The following is a 22,611-nucleotide window of genomic DNA, read 5'->3' on the forward strand; positions in this document are numbered from 1 at the left end:
TCGACATCTCCTCAGTTATCACTGCACCTAGCTCTCTCTCCAGGTAGATCCCAGTGCCCGAGCGTCAACATTTGAGCAGACCTTCAGACTGTTGTAGAAGGCACTAATGGAGGCTTCCCCATCAGTGAGAAGTACTTTTTTCTCCATTACTGCAACATTCATATCAGTGAGCAAAGAGGTATCTTTCATAATAAAGTCTCAAATCTGGAAATATTGGAAAAGATCTCTTTTTGACATGTCATATTTTTTCATAACCTGATTGAAAGATGAGGACATCTCTGTCAAAGAAATTCCCTTAGCTGTCCAGTGTTTGAAAGCTGTGTCCAAAATCCCTGGTAAAAAAAAATCTGGATCACCAGCGATTGGGGTAAACACCGAGGTAAGCCCCGACCTCCCTTCCACATGCTATGTGATCCTCCGTGCTCTAACAGTGTTAATTGTAACTGGGTTGCTGCACTGCTCTTTGATAGACTCCATTTTAGTAATAAAGAGTACTGGGCGTCATACACATGCCCAAAGTGTTTTTTTTCATTGATTCCCTCAATCGTTAGTTAGAGGGTGATTTGCTCCTTTCTTACTGCAGGGTGAGCCCAAACACCTCGCTCCAATTTGATGACGCGTTCCCACTTTGATGACAAATTTGACGCGGCACTTAGCTGGAGAAGCCGCGCCTCCAGGAAGCTCTCTGCCGTGATTGACATGTAAACAGACACGCCCACGTAAGCATTTCAGCATCCTTCGCGCAGTGCTATGTATGCATTTTCTATGTACCGGCGAACGCCCCGCCCCACGCTCTGTCTCGTGTTTATAAAGCAGCATGAGCTCGGCTACAGAGTGGGTGGGAGGAGGGGGGCCGTCCTCTGGCTCTACGTCACCGTGCGAGGAGGAGGAAGTCAGTGCCCCGTCTATAGACACGCCCGCTCATGAATATGCATAAGAAGGCCGCAAATCAGCCTGTTTGTGTAGAGTTGCTCAGAAAGTGAATTTTCAGAGGATAAAAATCTGGAAAACAGGCGAGATTGGGAAAATAAACCTCAAATACTATGTTTTTGGGGTTCTTAGAACAAATGGAGATTGGTGAAAAATAGCATGACATAGGACCTTTAAATGGGAATGGATTGAGGCTGTTGCAAGTTAACCAGAGGCATTGCCTTGGAATCCAGTTGTATTTGATATATCCAATAAAACTACTGCTAAAAGCTAAATGACCAGCAGCTGTGTTGCTACTGGACGCTAGCTCTTTTCACAATAAAATGCAATACAGTGTCAAAATAAAGTCATTGTTCCTCCCACACCCATGACTCTGTGTGATCACTTTGGTCTGTCAATTATCCTCCACTATGTGTGTGTGTGTGTGTGTGTGTGTGTGGGGGGGGGGGGGGGGGGGGGGGGGTCAGGAAAGTCCCACGGTCAGTCAAAGCTGGAAGTAATCCACCTCATGTGTTATTCCCCCATTTTTATTAGTAAAAATATTAAATAAATAACTAAATTGAATAAATGATAAATTAATAAATATTACTGGTAACACTTTACTTGAAGTTTAATACATAAGGCTTAGATTAAGCTGTCATTATCTGTCATGTGCATTAATAAGGTGTCATGAAGGCTGTCATTAAGTGTCATTCGCTAAATTACAACACCTTTGGAGCTATGTTGGCATTTTTTCGGTTAAGTGAAGGGACCTAGTGGAGTTAGGTACTGTATAGGGTTATGGTTATGGCTAGGTAGGGTTAGGGTTAAGGTTAGGGTAACAAACAACACTTAATGACAGCCTTCATGACCTTATTCTTGCTAATGACAGGCGTCATGTCATAATAATGACAGGGTAATGTCAGCCTTACTGTAAATACAACTTCAAGTATAGTGTTACCTTATTATTTACAAATACAGATATACTACATACATTTTTAAAAATTATATTCCCTGACCAAGAGAAGAGTAAAAACTACTATAATTCCTTATTATTAATCTTACTGTATTATTTTTTAGATTTCTGAATAAAGTTCTGTTTGCAACACATCTCTCTGCATTAGCAATGATTAGCCAGTGCAGATGTAACATGTGCTGCACCTGAATGCACCAGTACGACCCCTCAGGACTCCTGGAACATATTCATTGGGATGATGATTATTTAATAAAAACTAGATGTTGAACAAAATGCTCTGCTAAGTATTAACATTGGTCACCTTGACTATGAAAAATGTAAACACATGTAGCCTACGTAACTCATCCTTTCTGCTTCATGTTGTTAGGATTACACTTCATTCCTTGCTCTCACGGTAGAGTCAACTCATCTGTACCCTCTTAGTAAAATATTCACATGCATGGAGGAGGAGACAAAATAAAATATAAACAGTGAAAACGACAAACTTAGCTCATATAACCCTGGATTTAAAATGCTAACTTAAGCTAAACTGAAGATTTTGTTTCCCAATAAGCGATATGAACAAATTCATACTTAGTTACAACCTCTACAAGAAATGTTTCAATAATACCAAATACATTTTCTACAAAATGCTTTACCATAAACAAGAAGCTAACAGTGTGTACACAGTGCCTGCCCTAAGCAATTTGGAATCATTTTGGACTTATTCTGTGTATTTTTGTTGCTTTTTTGTTTATTTTTCTACCATTCTGTGTATTTGGGTTGATGCTTACTATATTATTGGTCATTTTGTTTTCTATTCTCTATATTTTTGATCTTTTTCTTTAAGAAAAAAATTCTGGTATTGGTATTTTTGTCTGTGATGGAGTTGCGCCCTGTTCAGGGTGTATCCCCGCCTAGCGCCCGAAGAAAGCCAGTGTTAGGCAGCAGCAGACAACCACCACACTGAAAAGGAGCAAGCGTGTCAGAAATTGGATGAATGACTGTCTTTTTGGATATTTTGTCTCTCATTAGTATGTGTTTTTGTAGTCATCTTGGGTGTTTTCGGAGTAACTATGTGTGTTTTTTTGTGTGTTACTTAAAGCAGAAAACAAAACAATAACTGAAAACATATTGTAAATAATGTAGATTGGGCCATTGTAACTGAATTTGCATGTTGTCGATGATGACGTAAATGTAGAGTTACTTTATTTACTAGTAGAATCGAAATAGCTAATGATTTAAAAATGAAATGATAAAACACTACAAATTATTTAAATATGTAAATAAATAAAAATATTTTTAAAAAAAACAAAAACAAAAAAAACTCCATGAATATCTATGATTTATTTCCATTCAAAGCACAAAAACACAAACGTTCCTGTATACTTACAACTGGGAAATGGCAACTCTTAACACTTATGGAACTTAATCCAGGCAAAACTGGAGAAAACATACATTTATTTATCCTGTTGATTGACGTTGCCATTGTGTCCATTTCAGCAACTCCAATCAAATGAACTTGCATGCTTTTAAACCGTGGGAGGAAGTCAGAGAACATGCAAACTCCACACAGAAAAGTTAGCACAGGACGTGCTAACCACATCACTGTGCAGCTGTGTGATACAACCTAAGATTAACAAATGAAACGTGATTAAAAAACTGTTGTTGTTACACATAGTGGCAAGTTTTGTCCCTTTCTAACATTTTGGACATAATAGGAGTATTATTATGGAAGTTTGGGTAAAAATGCATGTAAAAAAATCTAATAAACTTCAATGAAACTTCACTAGTTTCCTTTGTCAGAATTGTGTATTTAAAAGCCAACAAACACTGTGCATCTTGTAATCGGAGTGGACATTAAAGGCTTCATTTTCTTTTCTCCTGACATGTTTAAAAAACAAGGAGTGCTGATTTCTCTATAAATCAACTCGTAGATCAAGAGGAAGACTTTTACTGGAAGTCTTCACGAGGCTCTTGCTTCGCTGCAGCTGCGACATTGGCAGTTAAATTTCTCACCCCACCGACCGTCCTGTTTTCCCAACTCCTCACTCGTCTTCTTCAACATACGGTTCACTCTTTAACCTGACAGTGGGGGCGCAGGTTGAAAACCCAAGCTCGTGTTTCATGAGTTTGCACACATCTGGTTACGGCTGGAGGTGTAAGTCATCTCCATATGGTTTCTGATCTCTTTCTAGAAACTTTACAGGACGCAGTGCTGATAACTTGCAGTAATGGCGGTAAAGAATGAGGCACTTCTCAGCAGGCACGGCTCATTTTCAGGTGAGGTTACTTTTTAAGGTCAGAAAACACTGAGATACTATATTTACACTTACTAATGTCACAGTGCAACAGGATGTGTTAAGAAAATAGGTCAAAGCTTTGAAGATCTTGTGCTTTTCTCGAGATGATTCATGAGCTGTTCCATTCATTTATTCCACACTTTTGTGAGTTAATGCTGCTTAAAAAAACAAAAAAAAAAGTCTTTTTGTTGCAATGGATGCAACTGAGCATGTAAGTTTCATCTAATAGTATAAAGCAAGATACCAAAAGCAATAAAGGACAAGTGGTCCACCAGCCACATGCAGCTCTGAGTCTAATTATATGTGCCCAAACCCCCAAGAAAAAAACGACCATAAAAAATTTCTCCAAAATCACACAAAAATGCGGAAAAAAATATAAAATGAGAACAAAAACAAAAGAAATTACTCCAAAAGGCACATAGTCACAACAAAAATACACAAAATTATTCCAAAAGACACCAAATGACTCCAAAACATGCATAATGACAACAAAAATATGCATAATTACAACAAAATAAGCAAAACCACTCAAAAACAAACAAAACACACAAAAAGATTCCCAAAACACACACAATTAAAACATCAATAAACAATTACATAAAAAAACACACAAAATAACTTCAAAAATACACACAACAACAGAAACACAAAGCCTTTGGCTACGTCCGAATAATCCTTCCTATCTCCTTTCCTATCCACTTTTCCATAACTCCGTGGATGACGGGGTTAAGGAAAGGTGTTAAGAGAGGAGTAAGGAAAAGGCCATCACGTTTGTTTACACGATCAGACGCACTTCAAAAGGTTAGTGACGTCTGTTGAGGTGAAAAAACTACAAATTTCCAAAATGGACGAAAAGCACATTTATAACACTTTCCGATGATATAATATAAAATATCACAAGGTTTGAATGTAAATCAAAGGAAAAGAGGATACCGGGTTAAATGGAGCTCACACTCACCTCTCACTCAGAAATATGAATTATGTTGAATAAAACATGTGTCTCTTATCCCTTTTCTTGAACCACAGAGTGTCTGTTTTATGTCAGACACATTATCAGATTATAATTTACATAATAAAATATGGGTTTTAGATTATTTATTTAAATTTGTTCAAGGCAAATTATTGCTTTTGTCGTGAGTTTCCGTTAGCGCTCGGGTGTGCGTGGCCCTTTAAATGCTGTTGCCGCAAGGAATTGTGGCTCAGCATTATCTCGTCTCCTTTGGTAAAGGATGCATCAGTGGTTCCTAGGCTAAAGGAGGTTTTGACCAATTAGAAATCAAAGCTGGGTCTTGGTCTGTGTCCAAATATTACCTCCTATCTCCTTTCTTATCCACTTTTCTTCAACCCCGGAAGTGTTTAAGTGGCGGCCATGATAAGGAGCGTGCCAATTCTCTTAAAGCAAAGGAAAGGAGGCTCAATGCTTCCTTTATAACCTCCTTTAACCTAGGAAACACTGATGCATCCTTTACCAAAGGTGACCAGATAATGCTGCCCCTACCCTTAACCCTCACCCAACGCGTCCTAACTCCTTTCCTTAATCCTGTGCCGTCATCCATGGGGTTAAGGAAAAGTGGATAGGAAAGGAGATAGGAGGGACTATTCAGACGCAGCCTGCGGCTCTGCAGAGCTGCTGGACAACATCATCATTAGATTCAGGCGTGTTGAAGCAGGGAGACATGCAGGACAGAAGTTCTCCAGGACCCCAGTGCATGATATTGTTTTATTTTTTGCATAGAAGGATAACTGTGTATTATATTAATATGCCAGCCTGTTTTAATGCTTACGCTGCGCATGAATATAAGAGTTGACATCATTATTCAAGCCATTCATTAACAGGCACCAGTGTGGTAGAGTTATATCCTTGATTAGCGTTAGGAATAAATCCAAAGCAGCCACTCGTGCCAAAGTGAGGGAATGGCGTTCAGGGATCTTTCATTTGGGGCACCAATTATCACACTATGGCCACTTCTTTAGAGTCGAAGAGTTTAGTGGTTTGTAACTTTCACATGGAACCTCAGGGTTGATCAAGGACACCCTGACCTGACAGTGAAGGACATGGGAAGACAATTTGGAGATAAAAGTGAACTAAATATATCCTTTTCGCTAAGCTACAATCCAGCCACTGTAGCTTTAGTGCTCTCCCCACATGCTGGCAGCAGGAAAGGAACTTTCCTGCGTGGAAAAGAGAAACTGGGAACGTTGGCTCTGGACAGACAACATCTGTTTTGCTGAGTCAAAGACCCAAAAAAAACAAAAAAAAAACCCAAAAAAAGTAAAAAGAGTTCCTGCAGTCAAACAACAGGGCTTTGTAGCTTGAGTACAACAGACGGCTGCAGCATGAGGATTCGAGGGAAGCTCTCTGATTGGCTGCTTTGGGGCGACCAAACAAAGACATTAACCATCCGCATCATGCTGAGGGCTACATTGTGTCTGGACACCATACGTCAAATGAGTGCAATTATTGGCTCATGTTTAAAGTTTCACACTTAATTTCAATGGATTTGAAAGTGCTAAAGCCTAAAAGCTGGAAGCCATCTCAGGAAGTGAACAGCAGCTATTTTCTGTAGCCGCTACAGTAACTGCAGCTTTGGTGGCTCGTTGGCAGGTCACATATTTCCTCTCAGTGCTGCCTGCCACATATCCTGAAAATCAAACCAAAGCTTAACCTTCTACTAAAACCAACAAACACGTATAACTGCTCTTCCTTCTCATGGGTGACTTTAGAGTCATTTGACAATATATGGATCACAGAAAAGTCCACTTTAGATTAAAAAAAGGAGGGATAAACCTGCATTCTCCCCCTGAACTCATTGTGGTTACAAGAATTGAGCATGGAAAACCTATTGCCTTAAACTAGTGGCTCTCAAACTGTGGGGCGTGCCCCCTAGGGGAGGGTGACATTACTACATCATTGTTTTTGCTCTATTATTTATCATTATTACCTTATTATTACTATTCTACATTTTTTGATTGCACATTTTATGTTATGTTTTTGAGTTTTGAAGAATAATAGTCACACTTTTAATTCTTTTCAATAAAGGCAAAACATTTTTACCAATTTTTGGGGGATGGGGAGGGCTGAAAAAATGTCATTACTCAGAAGAAGTTGGAGAACTGTTCGTTTCTACATAAGACAAAAATAAGTTACCAATATACTTAATCATTGGATTTTCATGTGTAGTTCAGCGCCAATCTACACCTACAAGGCTCAGGTGTTGCCAGGCAATAGTCGGTACCTGGATGAAGCAGTAATTTCTAACTAAACTGAAAGCTGGACGTGACGTACCACTGCGCTATGCGCTCATGCATGTGAAGTGACCAAGTTCACAGGGATCCTCCACTGTTTTTTTGCAAATGTGGCCTAAAACCTTTTAAATGTCCTTATGAGATCTCAGCCTAACAAAATGCATAATTTTGCATCATTTTCGTTTTTATTAACTTTTAGAAATGGGATTACTTTATTGTTTTAGAGCATGTGTTCCACCATCTTAAAATTACGTGATCGAAGGCGTCACACAAAAAAAATCCCATTGTTTTCTATTGAAGCATTCAGCCTGATTTTTAGGAGGTCATTTAGTAGCTTTTTCAGTCAAAATGCCAATTTGTGCTGCTTTTGGTTGCTCTAAATAATCAGGCAAAGTTAAAGATGTCGCTGTAACCGTCTTTTGTTTACCTAAAGACCCGAACAATAATTTATGACTGCATGGGGCGACAGTTCCAACTCTGCAGTCTCGTAGTAGATAATGAAGCAGAGAGAAAAAAAAACAGTGTTACATCGACATCTTTAACTTTTCCAATATATTTAGAGCTACCAAAAGCGGCACAAGTTGGCATTTTCGACCGAGAAAGCTGATTAAATGATCTAAAAAGCAGGCTGAATGGTTGACTCTAATAGAAAACAATAAGATGTTTACAGGCAGTAATCAAGTGGTTTAAAGATGGTGGGTTCTGTAACGGTAAAGTCGTCCATATTTAAAAGTTAATAAAATGAATATGGTGCAAAATAATGTGTTTTTTTCAGCATATATCTTCCAATAAGTACATTTCAATGGTCTTAGGTCACATTTTTAGAGGATCCCTTTAAAACAATAAACCTCTGTTTTTGTTCATATCCAGTTTGAAATCAAAACTCTGCAAAGCATTCTGGGAAAGCTGAACTCCAGCTGTTGTGCTAAAAATTCTTAAAATACTTATTTTAAGATAAGTTAGTAAACTATGAACGATGGTGGGGCCGTGGTGGCCTAGTGGTTAAAGACGGGCTTGTAATTAAAGGGTTGCCGGTTCGTATCTCACCCGGGCCATCACTGTGGGATGTTGAACAAGTCCCTCAACCGGCTGCCCACTGCTCCTCAAGGGATGGGTCAAATGCAGAGAACAAAAATGTCTTATGTGTAAACATAAATGACAATAAATAAAGGTGAAAGCCTCGCTTCTTCTTCCATTGACCAAAATAGATAATTGATCGTTTTTACAGCGTAGACAGGTCTAAAAAGTTGCTAAGTTGGACAACACAGCTCAAGGTAAAATTATAGATAGGCCACACCTCTTTCTTGTACAAAAACATCATTAATCTCTGCTTAGCATGAATAGTACAGTGCACACAACAATTGTGCTTGTAACAATGATTTAAAAATGTCAGGGAATTCTTACTTGCTGGTTAAAATTTGGGTTTTGGACAAATAAAAAATGTAAAAATCAAGTCAAACTGTCCTAGAGGATACTGTGAAATGGGCCTAAGATATTTAACATCAATGGCCCTCAAATGTTAATGAATAACATATCAAAAGATGAAAAATATTGCAGAAAAAAAACTCAGAATTTCTTTCTGAACTAATAAGGATTAATTCAGTCATTGGGGTCAAAAGAAGATGGCGACCATTCCAGATCCATCCTGGACACGTCACCAGGGGTGGACTGGGACCAAAATTCAGCCCTGGCATTTTCTGTCCAGAGCAGCTCACGACATTATCAGCGACACTGAGTAGAAGCTGTTATTAATGCAGTGATGCTCAGAGTGAAAGAGGGAAACTTTGTAACCCCTTTTCACCTTCTGACTTTGGCCATTTTGCAACTTCCTTTGTCCCATTTTTGCCCCTTTTCAAAACTTTTTTCAGACTTTAGTTACCGTTTACCAAAAAATAAAATTTTTTGTCAATTTTTGCAAGTTCTTTTTGACACTTTTATCCAATATTTGTCCTTTCTTTAAATAATGTGGCCACGTTTCATCCCAATGACCTACCTTTTGCCCAATAAATAAATAAATCTTTTTGTTCCACATTTCTGCCTTTTTTCACTATTGTTTGGCACATTTTGCCCATTTAAGCTACCCTTTGCCATTAAATACCACCTGGTTCCTCTTTATTTATCAATGTTTTGGCCACTCTAGACTCTAGACCATTTTAGTCACTTTTCACTCTTTTCTTGCCATGTTTTTGCCACTTTCGGACCAGTTTTGGCCACCTGTTAACATACTGTATATGCCTCCACTCAACCCAACCCACTCAATTCACCCCGGTTAATCTTACATCATAGTTTTTACACTGTTTTGGGAAATCAGAAAGGCTGGGACCTGCATTCAAACTCAGAGAGAGCACAGTCATCAATACTCATGGCTGCAAAATGATCAGTGAGGCTTTGCAAGCTTCAGCCTGAGACTCGTCGAGTAGCAGTCGCTCAAACCCAGAATTAAGAGCTCGAAGACATCTGTGCTCACATTCAACACACCTGATTCTTTACAGATTTACAGCGTTAAAGGTCCGACATGCTGCCAGTCACAGAGCTCACACAGCACAAGCATGCAACACCAATAACACCATTGAATCTTGCTCTCAGGCACAAGGTCTCCTTACAGAGAAAAAAAACCCAACATGTTTTCCTGAAAACTCAGGAGCTGCTTGAATATGAGTTACGATCAGCCCTTGTCCTTGGTTTGGTGTCAAGGTCACACAGAGGGAAACATGCAGGACGAACCCCCAAGGGGAGAACATCAGCTCTGAAAGCAGCTGTCCCTCAGAGATATTCGTTGCCTCAGACAGAGAAGGATGCAATCCTGCACGCTTTAGATGCTCCAACACTCGAGTTTCAACACCCCTACCCTTGGTGTTTTCTGTAACTTTTGCTGCAAATAGCTTCATATTAGATTCGTCTTTTATTTTATTTTATTTATTTTCTAAAACTGACTTCTAAAGAGAACCGCACATATTGCTTTACACTGCAAGAAGAGGGTGAACAATGACGTTTCAGTTAGAGGTCAAATCAAATCAGCAACATTTGTGACATTGTCAATATTTTTCAGTGTACTTTAAAAAGTGCAGTCAAACTAAATTATGAAGTATCATTCCCCATCAAACCAAGTCGCTCTTAAGTAAAGCATACCAACCCATTACCATCCATCCTGGAATAGGCTTAAAAAGTAAAACCCATTTTCTTTTTATTGTTGTCGATCCCCTTTAAGCCTTTGGAGAACATGGGAAAGCCTTACATTTTGTCTCAGGTTTTGTGAATTGGAGTTTTATCAGAAGTTACAAGGCTTTGATTTAAAATAGAGCACAAAAAAAGGTTTTGAAGAGGCCACAGGATGTTAAAGGGTTCATTTGTGTAAAATTAGAAAAAAACTGCTTTTTTCAGTTTTAGATTGAAAATATTTGGTAACACTTTAATTTAAGTTTTATTTTTAAAGGCTGACATTACACTGTCATTATCTGTCAATAGCATAAATAAGGTGTCATGAAGTGTCGTTCGCTAAATTATGACACCTTTGGATGTATGTTGGCATTTTTTGCGTTAGATGGAGGGATCTAGTGGGGTTAGGTAGGGCTAGGGTGAAGGTTAGGATAACGAACAACACTTAATGACAGCCTTCATCACACCTCATTCATGCTAATGACAGGTGTCATGAAGTGACCTGCAGTCAGGGTAGGCAAGGTAGGCAGCGCCTAGGGTGAATTGATATTTTGATTATTTCTTTTAATTATAATATAATTATAATTATAATTTTTTTTTTATTTTATTTCCAATAGCCTACAGTACCTATAAGTTTTAAAGTGTTTTGTGCGTTTCATAGCCCAAATTACTAAACAGCGCTATTTCCTGGTACGGCTGCAGTCTCACTCCGCTGTAAGGCAGGAGGAGGCCACACCCCCTCCCAAAAGCACATTGCTGCTCTGCCTCAGTTCCCATAGCGTGTCTTTATGTGTTTGCGCATGCGCAGTCAGTTCCCCAAGATGAAAACCATTTTCGGAAAAAGGCAGCTCTCTACGCTGCCTTTGGACGTAACCGTGCTATGCTAAATGCTATACGTAAGTTCACAGAGCATTAGTGAATTGATCCCACGTGACCGCTGCTGCTAGGTTCTAACACCTGAGCTACCAGACGTTTAGCAAAGGTAAGGTCAGAAAATTGTTCATATTTTCTACAGTGAAAGGAAGGATTGGCTTTGTGGATGCTCCTCACCAAGGCTGCTCCGAGTTGTTGTTGTTGTCATTTTCTCCATGTTTCTGTGTTTCTAATTGTGTTGTAAATTGCTTTTTACAAATAAAGTTGAATTTAATTGAATTAACACTTGACAGCAGAAACATATGAAATTGTCATTGGTGGTCTCGATTTGCAACGTGCCTACCCAACCCTAGTGGTCACAGCACGTCACTGGTGTCATGTCATAATGACAGCATAATGTCAGCCTTATGTATAACACTTCGAGCAAAGTGTTACCAAAGATTTAAATCAGATTGAGTGTAAAAGGTTACAAAGCTTGGCTGCAAAGTTGCTTCTGGGTGTAGAAACTTAAAAACTATGCAATATCTTATGCAATTATGAGGTTGAATTGGTTGTAAAGTTTAACGAATTAATAAAATATCTCCCCTTTTGGCAAAAAGCACCTCGATACAGAAGATGGGACAACAAATGTGTCGTGTCATCTATCCATGTTCATAACCAGCCTGATACAGGTCCGACGCTCACTAACAGCCTCTCACCTGCAGGTCATTCAAACCCACCACAGGGAAAACACATCAAAATCAAGTTGATTCAATTGTGAAGCAGACTTGGGTTTCAATTAGGCAGAGCGAATGGACTAGCTGGAGGATTTTTCCCTCTCTGTGCCCACATTAGCAGATTGTCTGCATTTCCTTAATCAACCTTGTGATGTAAATACAGGACCAAACAGCTAGCCACGATACATTAAAAACCAATGCCAGGATATACACAAGGACTGAGCTTCCAATTAGAGGATATATAATGTCTGCTATGTGAAGAGAGTAAAAACAGTCTTTACCTGGTCTACCTTTAGCTCGGCAGGAATCGTGAGCTCTTCAAGTTGACACAAGAACATCCACCTCTTCGTCTTCTTGCAGCCTCCTCAACCAACTGCTTATCTTTCCCTCAGAGACCGGCTAGAGCTCAGGCTGGGAGATTTGCTCCCTTTCTGCAACAGTGAGAGAGAGAGAGAGTCCAAATAAAGCAGAGAACGAGAGAGAGAGAAAGAAGAGAGAAAGGGAAATGATGTCTTTAAAATGTGAGCAGTGTATGGGTCAGCTCCCCAATAGCTTTAAAACCTTCAGCCCTTAAATAGCCAGCAGCTTGCCTTTTGCGTCTCCCTCCCTCCACTGACCCGTCTTGCCTCCCTCCCACTGTAGCTAATGGATGCAGAGCAATAGGCTGCTGCCTTTCAATAAGACGCCACTACCACCGCCGCTGCTGCTGCTGTGCGTCATGATAGAGTGAGTGGCGCTTGTGGTCGCACAGAGAAATTAGAGGGGAAAGCCGGGCAATAAGTGGAAATGTGAGAGCAGGCGGACAGATAGACATTAAACCTCAGCTAGATTAACTGTGCAGTTACACTTTAGTATTGAGTGTGCAGAGCGTGAGCAGAACTTTGGGAATAGTGGCCTGAAACTGTCATGCCGTACAAGTGGAAATTACCCCGAATTTTTCCCATTTGTTGCACAAATCCTGCATTAAAAAAACAGGGGGAATCTATCAAAGGGTTTAGAGTAAAGTCTAATGACTCCAAACTGAAGATACAATGACTAACTTTCCAATCGTTTTACAGAAATCACAAATAAAATGTGAAAATGTAAATAAATCTCTAGTTTTGTGAAGGAAAAGTTGTTCAACAGAAACAATTACATATTCACACATTTTTCACGGTAACCAGATGCAAAGAAGAAACAAGGATTTTTTTTTGCTTTTTTAAAGCCAATGTGTCGAAATAAATGCGACCTGTCATGTGACCGGTAGCATGAATGCAACAACAATTAAAAGCTCTGCTAAGGGAGACTGTCACCATACGGACGAAGCAGTCTCAATGGTTCTTAGTGTAATTAGATCAGGATAAGGCAAGTATCAGATTAAGTCTTTAAAGTGAGTCTGCGAAACCAGGGAAATGCATCGTTTAAGATTTAAAAACGTCACATGGAGCACAAAGGTGGCAAAAACCATTGAGTGCTTTGGTGCACACTGTAAGGCTGTTATAATGTTACATCCTTCAATGTTTCCCTATGTGTGGCAGTTCTGAGGAGCACTGGATGGCAGCACTCAATACCTGACCTGTAGACCTAAACAAGCCAAAAATATATCCAAGGAAAACTCAAAGTCCATTCTCTTTTACTGGAATACCATAACCATGAGCAGGATTATTAAGAACTTTCACACATGTGCAGTTTCATAGTGTGATGTTTGATATTGGTATTAGATGGTATGGTAGTAGATATGAGACAATAGTCAGTGTTCATGATAAAAAAAAAATATAATAATGGTTTCTCATTAACGATAGATACATAATTTTTGGAAAGAAATGAAGACAAAAAAAAAAGAAGACAAAAAAAAAAAACCACGCTTTTATTTGACTTTCATTGTGGACATACTTTTCAACTCAAAAGGAATATAAATATACAAGAGCACTCAGAGAGAAAGCTCTTTGCCAGATGTTTGCAGTTATCTGGATCAGTGATCCTGATCACAGTACCATGATCATTTGCACCTTAAAAGAAATTTCTATCCTCAATAACCATAGAAAACTATCGCTAAAATACCAACATCACTAACGCCAGGTGACATTTACTATATACCCAATAAAAAGCACTTGCCATCAAAATATGACCAAACATGACAAATTAGAGTAGTACCCAATAATATATCCAATAAAAAGTATTTTGATGGGCAGTACTTATCTATTAATTTTATTATATGGGGTAAAAACCACTTGGCATTAGTTAACTAAATTAATTTTAGTTATTGGTCCCTGGATGGCTTCAGCGTAGTCTTTAATGTTTGCTCTCTATCACTTTTGAGATGTCCTTGTAGCTTTTATGTTATTCTGAGGTCGCCACAGTAATTTATTTGCATAGTTAATTTGGTGTAGGTTTGGGTGGAAAATCAAGGCAGTTTCTACAGTGTCACAGAATAAAAACCTGCACAAGCTTTCCTTTGGCTCAGTTTGATTTGAGATCAAGCCAGTGAAAAAATTAAAATTTTTGGATTCATGCCTGGTCTCGATCCCCTTCAAACCTACACCAGGGACCTTATGCCCTCAAACATAAATCCTGAATAATCTAACAGCACAACAGAGCGGCTAAGCAGATTTGTCACGTTTCATTTAAAAAGCAGGGAGTCTTGTAAACAAGCCAGGAAATCCAAAGAGTCTCAGCAAAAAAACAGCACATATTGGCGTGTCCTCTCATTGCTCTTCAAATCAAATGTTTTCCTTAAAGGCACACCGTGGACTTGACGTAAAGAGTTGACCCATATGAGTTATTTTAAATTATTCCCCAGGCCAATATACAGCGCTTGACAGTATCAATGCTCCGAGCGGGGCTTCCCCCTTGAAATACCAGCTATGTAAGTTTGGAGGAGACCAGGTCATGTGACCTGGAGAACGTTTCACTTTATGGCAATCACGTGACCACAGGCTCGGATATATATAGTTCCCATGTGACGTTACAACATATGGGCATTTCCTGACCCGGCGCCATTGCTGTGGGCAGATGAAATGAGTTAGCCTCTGCTTATAGCCAAAAGAGCACAATATGGTAGTTTCGTGTTGGGTTAATGGTGCACTAATCGGCGCAATAGTTCAGTTAAATGTTGATTCTTTAGTAAGGGAAGTCGGCAAGTCAGATCCGTAACTTCGGGATAAGGATTGGCTCTCAGGGCTGGGGTGCTCACGCCGCGGCTACAGTCTATGGGGTGGAGGAGCAGCTGTCACAGCCGCACTCTTCTCCCCGCCACCGGAGACCCAGCACTCGGCCCGACTCGCCGCATTGGAGGCGCTCCCCCTACTCCCTTGCCTTGCCACCGTTGCCGGCCCCCTTCACCGGGGGTCGGAGGGGACGAGCGAAGCGGTGTGCCTGGGGTCGCATATAACATATAACATATAACAAAGAAATGACACTTTGGTTCACGATGAGACAGCCTGAGGAATGACTACCTGCAAAGAAGCTAAACACTTAACACTATAAGTCCTCTCCTTTAAAAGAGTTCACCATGTGGGACCAGCCAGGCTTCGACTGCTGGAGTTGGAATTATATAGATTTTTTGCAAATGGCCGACGATAGGATTAATACTGACTTTATACATTTTTATTTTGTGAATGTCTAAAATGAAAAAAAGGAGAAGTATTCAGCTAAACTTAAATGTAAACCAATGTTGGGAGAGCAGTGAGTTGTCCAGGATCTGAAAAATGGTCACTTGGATCACAGCGGGGGCCACAAAAATGTGATTATTGACACATTATCAACATTTGAGCATCACTACAGTAAATAACAAAAGTTTGTGTGTTTTTGGAGTCATTTTTATACATTTATGTGTATTTCTGTCATCATGTGTATATTTTTGTGTAATTTTGAACAATTTGGTGTATTTTTCTATAGTTTTGTATGTTTTTTGAGGTTTTTTTTTCTCGTCATTTTGTGTATTTATGCTGCTGATTTTTTAAGTGATTGCACATTCAAAATGCTTTCATAGGAAAGACAACATGGAATAACATTGCAAAAAATGAAAACACGAACAGCTTATTAGTTGATTAATTAGTTGATACCATGGATTTAAAAAAAAAAAAAAAAAAAAAAAAAGAAGTTTTTAAATAGTAACTAAACCCCAAACCCTTTTTTCTGCTGAATACATATGTATTTGGGTTGATTGATCCTAGTCCCACTGTTCATATTTTAGTAAAAGTATTTTAATTTTGCATTAGTTGTAAAATGTCAGTTATACTGGCCTCTAAGGGTTGAACGTCGGCTATTACAATTTAACTGCAGCGGCGCTCGATACGAGTGAGCCCCTCGCTTTGTGTAAGGGTTAGCAGCATGGCATTCTTTATCAACCACCCCCATCTTTTCAAGTTTACCATCTTTCTGCGCCTGAATTAAAGTTTTTATGTGTGTTATAAACATACCTGTCAAGTATCCCGTTTTGGCCGGGAAACTCCCGTATTTTACCCCTCTTTCACGCCACCTTCCCGTATTAGTATTTTACCGAAAATATCCCGGATTTTAGTGTAATAATTATTAAAAGATAAATTAATAACTGAGATTTTAACGTCTCCCACAGCGGAAGGAACCACGTAGTCACCATGAAAAATCATCCAATCACAAGCGCCACAAATATACACTGATTTATAAAAGTGTTAAAGGATGTAAAGTCTGTAACAAATGTGTCTAATAAGTCATTAGTGAATACCAGAGAACAACATGAGTGAGCAAGAGAAATTAATGTCCAACTTAAAGACAAGCAACGTGAAATTAACAGTAAATATGCAATGTGTTGACTTGTATATAAACTAAGCATATTAAATAAACACATGTGCTTCATATATCCATTTATAATTAAATTTTGGCTGTTTTATGATGTAGAGATTAGGGCTAGGCAATATATCGAGATTCAAGATACAGTATATTGAGTTTTCTATTTTACAATATTGTGTGTATATATATATATATATATGCAATAGCTTATTTTGTATTAAAATACCCGTGTCCTAACCCAGACCTTCCCCATAACAAGCCACACTACACACTACAGAACTTACTCACACATGCTGTCCCTTAAATTAGAAAAAGCCAAAAGTGGCATATATTGTGCAGCTGTTTGTTAATAAATGAGCCTGTGTGGCATTTTGCATCAGCAAATTTAACCCAGAATTGTCTTTCTGTTCAGACTTTATTTAAATAAAATTATCAAGATTTATATTATATATCAGCATTTTGAGAAAATATATTGAGATATGAGTTTTGGTCCATATCGCCAAGCCCTAGTAGGAATGTTCACAGCATTTCAATGTCAACAAAGGTAGGCCTACCAGATTCTAATTACCTAATTACATTTAGTAAGTGGTTGACAAGTGTGTATTTTACATTTACTGTACAATTTTCTTAAAATATATGGCATACTGGAGCATAGTTGGAGTGGTGGGAAGGCTCGGAGCAGGCGCCAGAAAATTTCAAATCCAAAACTTGAAAGGTATGGTTATTAATCTCATCTCATCTCAGAATCAGAATCAGCTTTATTGGCCACGTACAGTTTAGAACAATACGAGGAATTTGACTTGGTAGTTGCAGTGAAAGAAGACACATCAACACACCGGAGGAGCCATTTGCGGCACTGCTGCAGCTCTCGTGGACCTCCATGTTTTTATAACTTTGTTGCAGTACCAATGTGCTTCCCTGCGTGTTCAAAACAAAATGTGCAGCAGTGATGGTGCATTCAATGTGCCTCAGAAACACAGGACAGAATGAAATACAACATGAAAAAAACGCCTCGCGACCCTGAAGACAGGAACAAGTGGGTCAGAAAATGGATCGATGGATGGACTGATGAAAAAAAATCGATGCAATCGTGGATTTTACCGATGCAGGCGCGCAGTACGCTTAGTACAGACATCATTGTGTGCATTACCGTCTATCTCTGTGCACAGCGCTGACCGGCAACCTGAGTGGGCGTGTCTTACTGCTACAGCAGTAACGCCCATAATCAAGTTATTTTTTGAAAAGTGGCAAATCAGCAGAAAGCAGGGGTTTAGTTACTCTTTATACGGGAGATCAAAAAAACACTCTTATTATCTCTTGTGAAAGTTTTGTAAATTGGAGTTTCTCTTTGTTGCGCCCAGAACAGAAAAAAAAACTGTTTCATTCTGGTTTAGCTGCGGAAAATAGCCGTAATAATCTTTTATCATGCTCCTTAAATTTACACCACAAAGTGGAAGCAGGTTAAAAAGTATGTGACCGAAAACCGTACCCTGGGGGATACCACACCTAATTTCATGAATTCTTTGTGAGCATTCAAATTGTCAGTGAGAGATAATAGGTAAAGCTATCAGGTTTATCAGGAGCTCCTGGAGCAGTTAAGACACGCCCAGTCTATAATATAAAATCTCCAATGAACAATCTATGCTACGTTAGCTAGCTCATGACTCAATGTACCTCTCTATTCACTCTTCGCTCAATCCAACCTACTCACAACAGATTGTAGAGCCCACACATGCTTGTTTTTATAAAAGGGGCAGGGCTAACAGTGCTTGTTTGTGATGTAAGATGATCCCAAAACATCACATGATCTTGTTCTCAGCCAGTAGCAAAAATCAATTGTAATAGCCAGGTTTCAACCCATAGAAGGCAGTCACTCTGACATTTTACAACAAAATATGCCAAATTGAAATACTTTGAGTAAAATGTCCAGAGCTGGACCAGGATCAATCAACAACACTACTTCATACCCAAATACACTTGTATTCAGGAGAAAAAAAGTGGTTTTGGGGTTTAGTTACTCTTTAAGAAGATTTTACTTGAATGGAATGAAACTTTAAAGATAAGAAGTTCAACCAGTTTTCATGTGTGACAGTAACTGAATTATTGCATTTCAGACTGACTTTGTATGACTGAACCTTCCAATTCAATAGATTACTGGCAAAACTACAGAGAAGATGGGTCATGATTAGTATTTGGACTGCATCCTGTTTTTCCATCACCACGTCTGCTATGAACCACTTGAAAGAGAGTGCAGGACTTCGTTCCACTTCAAGCTGTATTTTCTTTTGTTAAGTACCAAAGACTAAACAACCTTTGTAGTTTACCCCATCGACGTCCTCTTCATAAATATGTCACTTGGTTCATTATTATCCACACAGACTTAAAGAGGCATCAGATAATGTAAATTGTTCATGTATCATGATTTGTCTGAAACATATACAAAAAAGGTTGTTTAATTCAATACAGTTTCACAATCCATGAATTTTATTTAATTAGATTAGGATTTACAAATTGATCCTAACTGAGTTAAATATGTACAGGATAAGTTAAAAACAGGATGTACCGTAGCTCAACTGAAAATGTCATGTGGAGTTCCCCAAGGACCTATCCCGGGACATCAAGTTTTTTAAAAATCTACACACTTCCTCGGGCCAACAAAATAATATCCCATAGCTATGCTGACAACACAAATGAATAATTCAATGTACCCACAGGATCATATTATGTTTGTGCCAGGACCAAATCAATGAGGAAAGGATATAAAAGTGGTTTCGTCTGAACCGTCCGTCACGTGCTATGACAAACTTAATCTTGCTCAGGGGTTCGTGTGACATTGGCACGGGAACATTGTGAGCTCCTGCAAAAACTTCTGATTTTTGGAAGGACTGAGATATCTATGATTGAATAATTTTGATATTTACACAATATTTAATGTTTCCTCCCTCAATTTCTTCTGTGGGGCAAATAACATGCTCTAAAGCCTAGGTTCCCAAAGTGGGGTACGCGTACCACCAGGGGTATGCAAATTGTCACAGGGGGTACGTGGATAAATGTTCCGCACCCTCTATAAGTTAAAGAATGAGAAAATAAAGTTGCTCAAATTAAGCAGGGTTATTATTTATGATGTTCTACATGATATATCTAGATATATATAAATAAATAAATCATACAATACTCAATACATGCACTTTAATATGGGAAATTCGCTTTAACATGGAGGGACAGGGCAGTTGTAAATCACTAAGTTATACATCAGGTAGGATAGAATAAAAGGAATAAAAGCATTTAAAAGTCCAACAACGTAGAATATGGCATTAAAATGATCTAACAATGTTACTCCGCCTTCGCTGAAAGCCGAATGCATGCGCATTCCCATAGCGGCCAGGGGACGCCGATTCTGTTGGGGAGGGGGGAGCAGATTGGAACAGCACCGCTCAATCCACTGCTTTACATCCAGACAAGCGTGCACTGATCGCAAGGTTTGCAAACAAAGCACCCGCGGTGTCCGCCATGTTGTAAACAAAACTCTGAGCTGCTATGGGACACAGGAGGGTCAAATGTCATCATGCTGCGGCAGTCCTTTAAAACATTTTTAATTGGTTTTATTTCGTGAACCTTTGAATTTTATATTGCCATTTTTTTTTTTTTATTTCCTAGTTCCTAGTTTGTTTGGTTGAGGCTGTAACACATGAATTTTCCTGTTGTGGGATTAATAAAGTAGAAATAATTAATAATCAATCAATTCAAAAACACCTTGCAGACAGGCTAAGTTGCTGATGTTATGGCTATGTTTGTCCATGTATCAACACGGTTAATTACAAAACGTAAAGTACTTTTCAAATGCAGTAATAAGCAATCTCTACAATCTCTACAATTTCCAGAAGTAATGAGTTGTGGTGGCAAAATTGATTAATTATGTATAGTATTATGATCTCATTCAACTTAATACCCCAATTTGTAACTTTCCACTCCTGTCTGATGTCTTTTCCTCTTCCTGCAAAGTCAGTGGACCCATACTCCCATAATACAGCTTCTCTAAAGGAATGTCAGTTGGCCTCAGTTTAATCTCGAAGGCCAGAGCACGTCCAAACCCACCCCAGACATCACATACACACACACACACACCATATACACGTACACACACACTCACTCACACACCCACACACACACACACACATCTAACTTTCACCCCGACATCGGAGGTGTCACCTCCGGCAGACTGACCTCCCCCCCCGGTCTCTTCTTTGCTGTCTGTGGAAGGGGGGAGGTGGGACAGTGGGGTATAAATGTGTGTGAAAGGAACTTTTGGTCCCTTCTTCGCGCATCTCCTCTGGCCAGAGGAGACCACTTCTTTGTCTATCCCGCTTTGTACCTTTTTATTTAGTTTAGATTAAATCATTTTTTATTACTTCATCATCTCTCCTGTCTGGTCTTCATCATTTATCACCACAGAGTGTGTTTTCAAGTCAAAGACGAGGTAACCATAAATTTCACCGTAACAGAGTAATGAATGACCTTTTCTTTTAGTAATATACCCCAACACTGGTGACAAGCCATCATTTTTACTTCTTAAATGCTGTCGGCATACAGACAAGGTTTACTGGCAGCACATCACCAACGACTCATCCTGCCGACAACAGCTTTGCCTCTAATTCATGGAAACACAATTCTTTAGAAAAGCACTTCTATGCTTAACAGGTACCCTTTAAATTTTGAAATCTTCACGCATGCACCCATTATGTCAAATAAGTCAATTAAAAATAACTTATTTTGCTTTACAAAGCCTTGCATGGTTGTAAAGCCAAAATACATCAGCAGCTTTCTGATACATACACTATGAGCCAGACAGACGTTTCAGGTCATCTGGAGAGCAGCATTCAGTTTTCTGTGCTTCTCATATGTTGAACAAAGTGCCAGATAGCTGCAGGTCGGCTCATTCTTTCAGATCTTTTGAATAAAGGGTAAAGATTGGCTTCTGTTGTATTTCATTTTTCTCTTCTATGCATGTCAGTGCTGGCCTACATACAGGCTCCAAGAATCCAGAATGAGCTCATTCCATACCAGAAGTCTCCAGTCCATACCAGACAGAATGACTAACCAGTCCCTCCAGGATTTCTGTGATTGTTGTGGCCTAAAATGCCTGATTTTGCGGCAGCTTTTTAAAAAAAACTGGGGCAAAAGTTGTGGCATTTTGAGGCTTTAATATTTTCTATAACTTTGCGTAAACTGGTCAATTTGCCAAAAAACCTGATTGCCTTTAAATTATTTCATAACAATACAGAAAAAAGATCAGATTTACAATAATTTAACAAGAAATTGATTATTTCTATTCTATCACATTTTAAAGGTTTCCAGTGCAGCGAATGTTAGTTCAGTTTGTTTAAGTTTTTGAAACAAAAAAAAAAAAAATGGTTCTTTTCCTGTGAGAATCTCATCAATGCACTCGTGACTTTTGCTACAAACACTTTTGCTTATTCATCTTATTCGTTTAGCAATTTGTACATTTGTGTATGGAGGTACCACTAGGGGGCGCAAGCACCAATAATAATACCTGTAATGAAGCTCTATCAAACGATTATCTACAGTAGTGGAGGTTTATTCATGTTATTTTTTTTTTTTAAAAGTCATTCTAGAGCAGCAGGAGATAATCGACGTGAGACACGTTTGCCACTATTTTACTCAAAAGAGTCGGTTTGGCTGTTGT

General features: G+C 38.9%; 1 protein-coding gene across 12 annotated transcripts in view; it reads right to left on the bottom strand.

The window, feature by feature from the left end:
- Nucleotides 1–22,611, bottom strand: part of tnca (tenascin Ca) — a 73,875-nt gene that overhangs the window by 38,450 nt on the left and 12,814 nt on the right. For 5 of the 12 annotated variants that reach the window (XM_028462202.1, XM_028462199.1, XM_028462203.1 and 2 more), the window contains exon 1: nt 12,440–12,724. The gene's annotated coding sequence lies outside the window, so the exon portion shown is untranslated. Of the gene's footprint in view, nt 1–12,439; nt 12,728–22,611 lie in introns of those variants that run through there. The other 7 variants (XM_028462196.1, XM_028462198.1, XM_028462197.1 and 4 more) reach the window with 4 other exon arrangements.

This window comes from Gouania willdenowi, chromosome 12, assembly GCF_900634775.1.
Source record: "Gouania willdenowi chromosome 12, fGouWil2.1, whole genome shotgun sequence".
Taxonomy (NCBI): domain Eukaryota; kingdom Metazoa; phylum Chordata; class Actinopteri; order Blenniiformes; family Gobiesocidae; genus Gouania; species Gouania willdenowi.